General features: G+C 36.0%; 1 long non-coding RNA gene across 4 annotated transcripts; it reads right to left on the bottom strand.

Moving 5' to 3' along the window:
• Positions 1-7,617, bottom strand: LOC110719997. Of its 4 annotated transcripts, XR_002511231.1 has the most exons (10): positions 7,426-7,617; positions 5,623-6,561; positions 4,894-5,031; positions 4,365-4,494; positions 3,508-3,602; positions 2,463-2,516; positions 2,304-2,362; positions 1,516-1,625; positions 1,322-1,376; positions 1-399 (listed from the first exon to the last, which is right to left on the bottom strand). It is a non-coding gene; the product is annotated as an uncharacterized LOC110719997 (long non-coding RNA). The 4 variants fall into 4 exon arrangements; XR_002511230.1 differs by lacking the exon at positions 1,516-1,625 and having other exon boundaries at positions 4,365-4,393; positions 7,426-7,615; XR_002511229.1 differs by lacking the exon at positions 1,516-1,625 and having other exon boundaries at positions 7,426-7,615.
• Positions 7,618-11,681: the final 4,064 nt, after the last annotated feature.

An 11,681-nucleotide genomic window follows, 5' to 3' on the forward strand; every position in this document is an offset into this window, starting at 1 on the left:
TTCAAGTTCAAATCAAGATATCTATTAAAAAATCAGAACCTAATTCCTTGTATACAGAATTAACTTCCATAGAAATCAATGTCAATTATTTTTATACAAAAAACAATCCCAGCTGTTCTCATGGACAAAATATAATATAAAAGAGCTCAGAACTGGAGTTCTATAAAGTCCAAGTAAATAAGAGATAAGCAACCAATGTCTATATATTGAATTATTGTAGTTTCTTATTCCAAACAAGTCCACCAGGTAAAATTGGTCAAGCTTAATAGTGGCAGATCATTGGTCAAGGGTTGTGCTTGCTCAAAGCCCAAACAGTTCTATAATTTGCACCAGGAGTCCAGGAGTGTCCAATGTTATTGCTGCAGCTCAAGCTCTTTCAGCCCCAACCTTATGAAGTACCTAAACACAAAATATTAAAGATTTTTAAATGAGAATATGCAACAAGCTTGTATAGCTTGGAAATTTGTTGTACCTCACGACTTCCAGCATCTCCAAAATATACAGGAAGATCAAGTGCGCGGCCAATTGATACATAACACCAAGTAGTAAAAAGCTCTGTTCCATGATATCCCTCCCCATGGAATTGTCACTCTAAGGTCTTAATTGAAAACACATGATTTGTAAATTTATCACTTGGATAGGACTGTTGTCCCCAAGTTTGGATTTTAAACACAAACCTATAGTCTCACAATAGACGATTTAGATCCTAATCAGGAAAGAGATCAACAGATTTGACCCAAAGATCCGCAGTCCTCTCCAAAACTAAATTCCTGTCCCAAGTTGAAAATACATATCAACAGCAAGCAGTTAATAAAGACTTGCAAACAACAATCCCTTCCTCCTAAATTGGCCCTAAATTCTCCATTTATGATTAGGAACTATGGCAACAATCCAGAAACTCAAACCCAATTTACCACCATGATCCACCAAGTTATCGGGCATCCGAAATCACAAGCATGATTTGAAATCAACTCAAAAAACAGCAATTAGAGTGATAGTCAAACCCAATTCATTGCCACAATTCACTGCCACGATCCACCGCGATATTGAATTCAAAATCTTAGCAGCATACCAAATCACATAAGCATGATATAAAAACAATAGCAACAATCAACTCAATTAACAGCAATTAGAGTTGTACTCAAACCCAATTAACGCCAATCCGCCATTAATCTAATTCACAATCTCAGCAGCATCCCAATTTGCATAAGCATGATTTAAATACAATAGCTAAAACTAACTCATTAACATCAATTAAAAATTCTTGAAGTGTATTAAGATTAACAACAATTTATATCCAAAAAAAGAAGTATACGCTTACTTTTTCTATCACCCATCTCAAATGACGCCATCTTTGTCGATTCCAAAGATCAAATCTGCGATATCCGGGAATAATTATACACGAAATCAAAAGGAAAAACAGCAAAATCAAAAGCAGAAGATAATAATTACGACAAAACTGATCAAAAACATAAGCATAAGAGACATAATAGAAGCATAAAGTAGCTAGCATACACTATGACCTTCCACCAGTCAAATAACATCAACATCCATGCATCTGAAGAGGCTCCCATCCTCAGTAAGGCATAAGAAAGCAGTAATGGTCTCTAAACTATATTATCAACCTGTTCATCGAAATGTGTACAAAATAATTGCTATGAAGTGTGTCTAAACTCATATTTCAATGTGAGGTACACTCAACAACACAAATAAGTAAAATTTTGGAACAGTAATGACTATTGCAAATTTCTAAAGGCCCTTGATTCCTTATTACTTCGTATGCTTCTCATGTATAATTGTACTAAACATAACCTGTATTTTCATTTCTTGGATGTTTGCCTAGGTTTTCATGCATAGTTTGTCATCTTTAAGACAAAAAGAATACTTGCTACAGCCCTAGCAGAGTAATTACATGCTTATTTCGCCTCCACATACGCACGCGCATACACACACACACACATTTGTCAGCAGCTAAAATTTACAAGCGTGCTTCCCTAGAGGATCAAATATATTTATCATATTATTGTGATCAGTGACTACTCGAGAAGCATATTATTTCCATGATATGTCAAGTATGTGATATCTAGTTTTTCTGCATTAAGACCCAAAAAAGAACGAAGCAGTATCGTCTTCCCTAGGAAAAAAAGATCAAATAAGAATAAACCCAGTGCTTAAAGGTCTCAGCTAAGAGGGATGTGGGCAAGAGAAAGAGCAATATATGTAATGCTAACCATGATCATACACATTACTTTAAAGGAGATCCAGCAATATTTGGTACATATCTAAAATGAGTATAAGTTTACCTTCTATCATCAAGGGCAACAAATGGTATCAAACGTTCTTACAGGAGCTGAGCTATGATCTGCGGGAAAGAAGCAAGATCACAGGTAGGGAGAAAGCAAAAAGATACAAAGCTCATGATAAATTTCAGGAACTTAATAATTTATAACAATGATGTTCACCTGGCCTACACGTCCAAATCCACATATAATAATATGATCCTGCAAGTCATCCGTCTGGGATGAAATAAAATAATGTCAGTAGAAAAATAAGAAACAGTAAAATCATATGAAAGCCTGAAAGGTGAGAACTGAAAGAAGTATGGATCATAAACAGGAAAGGGAGTTCGTGTCATTTTTGTTGTTGATTATTTAGAATTGAAAAACTTCACTACTTTTACAAAAAATAGTGGGATCCAAACAAAGCTAGACATATGAAGAATACTAAACCCCCTCCACATTGAAACCAGGGTGATAAAGACTAATCTATTCCGAATTTCAAGGCATTTATCTACATTGCTTTTCCACGCTTCTGTAACAGAACATATAGCGCATGCGTCTTTCCCACACTTCAGACTGAATTTTTTTTATGGCTTTATTTTAAGATACACCTTCAGCTAGACCTTATTCCTTCTACTCTAGTCAAGAGGCATGCCATTTTAACTGAAGCACTTTTTTGAGCTACACATCATTTATGTTGACACCAATTATCATTTAGTATCCTTGCTGGATAAGCTAAGTGGATAGGTCTATCTTTACACTCAATTCCTCCCCTTCATGTTTTGTAAACTACTGAGATTTTTCGGTAACCTGACATGACAGTTTGAGGAGCCTAATTGCTTCCCATCATTGAATCTAGTAGACCTTTCATGATCAATAAAACCCTTCTTTAGGAATATGCACAGCCTACTTCTATAATCAGCAGATGGCCATCACATCAACACCTTCAGGAACCAAACCTATCAATTCAAGCATTGAACCAACTTATCTTTGGACATTAAAATCTTTTGAAACTCCTGCAATATCTCACTTATAATGTCAGACCTCAATTAAACCCACCTAAACCAGACGCTGTTTATCTTTATGAATGTTAATCTTGAATGGTCATTTTCCTGGGGAATTACTATTGTCGGTGGCCTCTGTTAAGCTTGACCAATGACCTAAGCACAATATCTATAAATGCACCCATGGCTTTATAATTGATTAGATTCTCAGGAATCATACTGACCTGATAGTGATCACCATGACCAGCTTGTATGATATCTAGTTAATTACAAGACTAACTTTTCTCACACTGCACCTCTTGCAAAGAGCATCAGTCATCTGCAATTTCAAAGTAGAAAAATATTCAAAATATATGAAAATGATAACATATAACAAAACTAAAAAGGGAAGTTTAAAATTTATTAAGCATTAATAACACCAATTAACATGTGATTTATAATATATTCTCAAACCTATAACATTTTAATAATATATTTAATGCTTATATGGGTATATCATTAAATTAATAACCGAGAATTTTATAGTAAGACAAGGAAAAAGTTTGGGCTTAAAAGCAATTAACACATTGCCGACACAATAGATTAAACTGAACCCAGGAATCACCTTCGATAAAAGAAAAAACAAGATAAATTGAGCACAAATGGGAGCGATTTCTCACGAATTCTAGAGTGAAATATTTGGAAATTAGATATGAAACGGACACAGCCTAACATATTATTCCTATGGAAAATAATATTAATATAATTGGCAGGTATAATTAATTTTACTAAATAAATGAAGTCATTATAGACCATGATTTCACTGTCCATTTCATCTTGGTAGGTATAGTTATATCATCTCATTCCAGTCTATTAACATAGCTATTATATGTGTACATGCAAATTACAGAAATAATGGTCTATACCATTAACTTAAAAAATTGAAATCAGACATAACAAGCACACAATAACCTCACAAAAACAGAAGTACAATAAAGCTCGCAAAATCAACAACAAAAATTGAATAAATTACAAACAAAAAATCGAAAAATATTCAGGGAACCTAGAAATGAACAAATGAGTACAAAAACGATGAAATTACCAGAAGAATGAAGTCACCGTCGTCTTTGTCTGAGAGCAGAGAGAAAGCGAGAATGAGTTAGAGAGAGTTTGATTTAGACCACTTTGGTGCCTGTATACCTAGGTTTTGATTATGATGCAATCCAAGACATCTATCACATGAAATACATTACTAATCACCAAGTTAGAAACTAAAGAATGATCAAATGCATCAAAGCAATTTAATGTTAAAGTCTGCCAAAATGTTTTACTATTAAAGCGCAACTTCAACTCTGTAACAATAAGATCATAGTAGTTCACAAACACATTCCACCCAAAGATAGATGTTACTCGCATTTAAGAAAAGGTAACCAAAACTATTAATTGACATTTTGATGTAGAAAACAATACATGACCTATAAACATTAACTATTCTTTATGTGTTGTATTCTGTTTTCAAGAATGTCTCTAGATAATACGAAAGTAACATACAATATACATGCAAAAAAAACAAAGAGCCAACAAAGCCAGAATTTGGCAAACATAAGGAATCAACCAATATTATACTGTACCTTCTTTCCGCGAATAACAGCCTCAGGTTCATGTTTAATAAATATGTACTTGGCTCCACCAAGGTGTAACCTAGTCGGTGTAAGGGTTTCGGGCTCCTTGAAACCCTTCACAACAACGGCAATTTCATCTAGTTTGAGCTGCAATTCCAGAAAAAAAAAAAACAAAATACAAACCACATCAAAACATGTGGAAGTCCCATTTAATCAGTGGGCATAAGCATATAAGAGAATAACAACAAACTAACTTGCATTTTTGTCACATTCATTTAATATTTTCAACTACAAATTCCACTAAATTGCATCTATTTATAAGATCATACACTTTCATCAAAGATAAGTAAATTAAATCAACACAAAGTCAAACCAACCAAAATTCCCTGATCCAACCAATTCAAATTGAATGAACATTATAATCAAAACCTAGAAAACCAGAGTAAATCAACTGCAAGAAGATTGGTATCTCCTAGAAACCTGTCATTTATTCCCCATAGGTTCTAGTTAACACTTAAGTGACTCTAATTAGTCTCATATGCCCTTGCAATGTGTGCAGTAAAAAGTACACCCCAGCAGAATTGCAGCAAAAAGTATTCCCCATGGTTGCTAATCATACACAGCAGAGCAAACACAAGTCATTATTGATATCCAATATGAGAGGGAAAAGGCAGTGGAGAGTTGGAGACTAAAGGGATTGCAGAATCATGTATTATTATCACAAAGTTAGAATCTCACATTGAATATTTGATGGCAGCAATCGCATCTACAGCTGGCAGAAAATAATTCACTGTAGCACTCTTATTCTCGTTCTTCTTAACCATAATTTCTGTGAAGGCAACCTCATATGGAAGTAGAAGAGAAATAAAAGTTATAAAATGGGACCAATAATCTCTAGAGGTCTAAAATGACAAGCACGGGATACAGTCTTCAAAAAAAAAAAAAAAAAAAAAAAAAAAAAAAAGCAGATTTCAGCAAGGCGGTGAGGAGGAAGTTCATTGAGCTCTGTGTAGTGATGGAATTCAGGATCATCGGCACACACTGCTATAATCTTGCCATCTTTCTCACCCTGAAACACATAATATGATAATATATTAAGCCTTTACCACCAGCAAACAAAGGAAGGACTCTAAGTATTAAACAATCTAGAATGAGAGGTGTGTCAGAAGGAGGCCAATCAGAGCCTAAACAAACTTCTTCGGGATATATACTGAAGATATCTCTGTTGTAAAGGCTGTGAATTCAAAGGAGACAAAAGCTGAAGTAGTTCCCTCGAGGCCTGCTTGTAGACCATTTCAAGTGTTTTTTGCTCGCCGGAATAGTTCTTTCTGTATAAAAGAAGACCTGTAAGCATAAAAGCAAGGACAGGCCAGCCACCTCTTTCACAGTGCATCAGCAATACATTTTGCTGTCCCTCCAACGACAGCCAGCTCTCACTGGAGCGCAGGAAGTGGTGGACCATTTCCAGGGGAAGTAAAGGACATTTCTCATATTGACGAGGATATTTCATAACCGTCATATCATAATCAGACAATATATCAGCAATATGACTCCTTCGATCCCCTTCTCTAAAGTTAAACACCATGAATGAGGCATCTGGGTAGTATTACTGTAGCTGTGTTACAATACCACCAAGGTATTCTGTGTACTCATCCGTGGAGAAGCAGCAATCAAACACTGAAAAGGAACAACGATCCAATTTACCATTGCAAACGAACCCAGCTTAAGATAAACCCTTTTGCAGAATTGAATGTAAAAGAACAATTAAACATGCTCAACTAACAGAAAGAGGCTAACTAAAGAGAAACCAGGTATAAGTTCTTAAGTTCATAAAGTTTCCTCATCCTCATTCTCTTCTAAGCAGAGAAGCAAGAATCCTACACTAATTGAACGACATTTAAAATGAGAACTACATTAAAAGTTCATGTTACAGAAAACCTCTAATATCCGCAGATATACCCTAACAATCAGCTCTTCGTAGCTAAAACAACGAAAACCGTATCAAGAAGTCGAATGCAAGCGAAAAAACCAGTTCAATTATGCAAGCAGCAAGCTACATCACAATGTCAAATGCCAACAACCTAAAAATGACAATGACATAAAAACCCAGAAATGAAAACCAAATCTAACCCTAACAACCCCTCAGATTGCATCAAAATCAACATAAATTGAAGCATTTCAGCTCAATGATCAACAAAATTAAACACTTGCACACATTTAACAGAAAATCAAAACCAACCCATTAAACCAAACCCATAATTCAAACAAACCCAAAAAAATTTAACCAATTGCACAAATAATTAGCCACATTAAATTCAGAAAACTAAACGAAAACTCGGTCAGAAATCTCGAGAAGCCGATCAGGTGGCTTCCTATAGAAGAATCTTATGGTGGGTCAAAGCACCTTCTTGCAAACACCTAAAATTGAAGTACTGCCCTTTAATTATAGTAAAATTGATATCCGCTCGAATTAACCTAAAAACAAATGAGAGAGGCTCAAACAAATCCGAGTTTAAATAATACGGAGTAATGGAGTGTCACCTTAGATGGTAGCCTCCATTGTTGTAGCTTTTATATTTGCATCAACTCAAATCCCTGATTGAAACCCCTGAAAAGCACTTCGTAGAAAGGAATTCAACCACCGCCATAGTTTACGTGTGCGCGGGAAGAGAAGGAGGAGCATGAAAAGGAAAGGTAGTGAGGAAAACCAGGAAAAGGAAAGGGACGAAGGGTAAGACTACAACTCACAGTTGAGGGCAGCAATGTAATTTCCCGGAAAGGGCAACTTCGGTACTCCACTATTCAAAAGCTACAGTACCAGCGTTTCTACTAGAGGTGATCATTGGGCGGGGCGGGGCGAAGCTAAAAATTATGCCCAAACCCGCCCAAAATGGTCGGGCCGTGCGAGCTTTTTGGGCCATTTCGGGCCGGGCCAAACCCGCCGAAAAATTCTGCCCAAAATCGACCGGGCCATACTTGATCAGCTCTAGTTTCTACAATGATTTCACTACTCATATTTTAGGATAGGAGGATACTCACTCCGATCTGCTCCATTTATGCACCATTATATTTGAAATTTTTTAATTAAAAAAATATTCTATTTTTTTAGTAAGTAGAAGAACTATTTTACCGATCTGAAACTTTTCAAAGGTTAATCCACCCGAATTAATAGGTTGGACACTTTGAAAGTGGGTGGGTGGAAAGGGAGACTCTCGCCCTTAAGGGGGAAGAGTAAGCAAATTTCGCCCTTAAAATGCCCCCTACTCCCCTAGTGTAGAAATGTACGTTGAATCTCCAATAAAGTTGCTCCTTTTTTACCACTAGTTTGTAGGTGTATGATGTATTCCATCCGTTTGTGATTATGTAGTTTTACAACTTTAACCTCATAATAAAACTATATACAAATATAATACAAGTATACAACTATTAATACAGCTACAATATCTTTACTTTAGTCTAGCTACTTAGCAAATTTATTATGATTTTATAATTTTTTTTCCAAAATCACATTGAACATAATATAAAGAACGACATACTTATAAGGAGAAAAAAAAAAAAAAAAAAAACTTTAACTTCTTTTTAGTGCTCTACTTTAACTTCATACTTATTCCATGTTTTAGTGCTCTACTTTAACCTTTTTTTTTTAAATATTTGTCAATGTAGAATTTTAACTATTCATATCCTTAATTATCAATAAGTATAAGTTAAATAAATTAAATTATGGAAATTATACATTGGATAACTCTAAGGTTTTTTTTCTTAATCTCTAAATTAGCAAAAATTTTCAACGTGAAGTATGTAAATGTTGCAAAAAGTTAGAGGTGGGCACTTAAAATATGAAAGGAGTAAATAATAAAAAGAAAAAAGTGAATATATATATAGGCCCAAAATATTCTATTATACATAGCACACATAATTTTATAAATAAAGATAATACAAGTATCATCTTCTTTCCATGTGGGACAATTTTTTCAAAATTTCACCCTTCGCTTCACACCATTGAAGACTTTACTCAACAATTATCCCAGTTGAATATCATGTTGCATTACCAAAGGGATAAATAAATATATATATATATATATATATATATATATATATGTATATATATATATTGTGCTACAAGTAACATGAAAATTCTCTCTCTAAAAACGAGAGCTTCTCTCACTAGTTTATGAGTTTTTTCCATTTCTTGGAATCTCCCCTTGTCCTTTTTTTAGTTAAATTAACCGATTCCCATTTTGTTTTTCTTCAAAAGCCCTTTGCCTTCCATATCCCTTGGATTGTGCTGCATGCAAACACTTTTACCAATATCCTTCATTAAAATCCTTCTAAATCTTAGCTTTTTGATACCCAATTAGGATTGAGATAGCCTTGCACACTCCTTGAGCCGATAAATGAACATCATTTATTAACTTGAGCAAGAAATCGCTATAGCTCTATTCTCTTTCCACCTGTGATTCATGCACTCTTAAACTACTTTTAAACCTCCAGTGATCTCCTCTATAAGAAGAAGCATTCAATTTCACTTAGCATATCTCAGTCAAGTCCTTTTTTTTTTTTTTTTGGTAAGTAAGTAATTTTATTACCAAATAGAGAAAACATCTTACAAAATAGATGTACAACTCCCAAACACACAGCCTTACAAGGCAAACAACCACCAAAAACAACCCTACCCTACTTGAAGCCACCTTCAAGGAAGGGTGCCTCAAGAAGGGAAGGGGCACAATCTGGATTCAGGAAGAGAGGCACCTTCTAGGAAGGGAACTCTCCACCAGGACCAGAACAAACAAGCACAACTACAACACCAGAGGGCAAGCCCTCTCACCAAACTATACAACTCCCTCAATGTATACGAGCACTAAGGCTAAAGAGCCATTTACAATGCTTCCTAGTCCATTTACAAGTGATGAGCTGTCTACATCTATCTATTGTTTCTATACATATCCCTTTACATAAAATTCTTGGATGAAAAACAGCTTTCTGCCAAAAAGTATGGTTCCTAGCAAACCATAGGTGGTACACAACAGAGGTTAAAGCAGCCAGTCCAACTTTCCTGCAAATGGGATCTTTCAACTGCCTGCTCCACTACTTCCAAACCTCATCTATGCTGTAATAGGTATCCCTGATCCCCAGCCAAGCTGCAATCTTATCAATACACCTCCTGCTATAAGGACAGTCAAAGAACAAATGGCTTCTATTCTCAGTAGCACTTCCACACAGCAAGCACCTGTTGTCAACACAAATGCCAAACCTCTCAAGTTTATCTCTTGTTTTGAGCCTATTATGGACTGCAAGCCAAGAGATGAAAGCATGCTTGGGAGAATTGAACTTATTCCAAATCCAGGTATTCCAATCAACTCTGGGGCTAGAACCTTGCAACCAGTCATAAACTTCAGAAATGCTATAGGGATTCTGTAACCAAACCTTCTCCACAAAACCAAAATGCAGCTCATCCTTAATCTTGCAAAGTTTTTTCCAAGCCCATCCTGCAGTAGCTTTAGGCTTATAAGTCCACCAATTCTGGTCCTTCAAATACACTGAGTGAACCCACCTAACCCACAAGGAATCTTCCTTTTTTGCAATCTTCCAGACATACTTCCCCAGAGCTACCTTGTTCCAAAGACTACAGTTTCTGATACCAAGACCACCCACCTCTTTGGGTTTGCAAACCCAGTTCCAAGAAATAGGAGGGCTTCTAGACAGATTAGCATTGCCACCCCATAAGAAAGCCCTACAAAGTTGAGTGATTCTAGCCATCACAGAAGCAGGCAACAACAGACATTGGGCCTAATAAACATGCATACTCGAGAGCACAACATTGATCAGCACAACTCTTGCAGCATAGGATAAATTCATGGTTGACCAACATGTGATCTTTGCAAGCATCTTATTAATCAAACCGTCATAATCAGCATATTTCAAGTATTTGGAATTCAAAGGAATACCTAAATACTTGAAAGGGAAAGCATCTTCACTAAAACCAGTATGACTCAAAACCTGATCCTTGAAGCTAGCAGGAGTATTACCAAAATACACTGCAGTCTTGGCCTGATTTGCTTGAAGACTAGAATAGTTACCAAAAGTCCTCAAAGCCTTGTGCAGCAAAGAAACAGAATTAACATCACCATAGGAGAACAACATTAAGTCATCTGCAAAGATTAGATGGTTAAGACCAACTCCCTTGCATTTAGAGTGAAATCTGAAGTTCCTAAGTTTCCCAATTTTCCTCATTAGCCTAGAAAAATATTCCATGGCCAGCACAAAAATCAAAGGGGACATAGGGTCCCCTTGCCTAATGCCTCTAGCACCTTTGAAGAAGCCATACATCCCACCATTAATCATCAAAGAATAGGAAGGAGAGCAGATACAGGCCATAATCCAATCACAGAATTGCAGGGGAAAACCAAGAGCCTGCAGCATGTCTTTGATAAACTCCCAATTTACAGAGTCATAAGCCTTCTGGAAATCTACCTTCACTGTGCATCTAGGAGGCTTGCTTTTGTTATTGTAGTCCTTAAGAATATCCTGGCATAACAGGATGTTGTCCAATATGGACCTTCCAGCCACAAAGGCTCCCTGAACCTCAGAAGCAAGATTAGGCAAGACCTTCTTAATCCTACTACAAATCATCTTAAAGATGATTTTATAAATCACATTGCAGTAAGAAATTGGTCTGAACTGCCCTACCTTAGAAGCATTCTCCATATTAGGAATCAGAGTAATAGCAGTGGTGTTAACCTGCTTCAAAAGCTTCCCATGCTTGAAAAAGTCAAGCACAACCTTGCAGACATCATTTC

This window comes from Chenopodium quinoa, unplaced genomic scaffold, assembly GCF_001683475.1.
Source record: "Chenopodium quinoa cultivar QQ74 unplaced genomic scaffold, ASM168347v1, whole genome shotgun sequence".
Classification (NCBI taxonomy): Eukaryota; Viridiplantae; Streptophyta; class Magnoliopsida; order Caryophyllales; family Amaranthaceae; genus Chenopodium; species Chenopodium quinoa.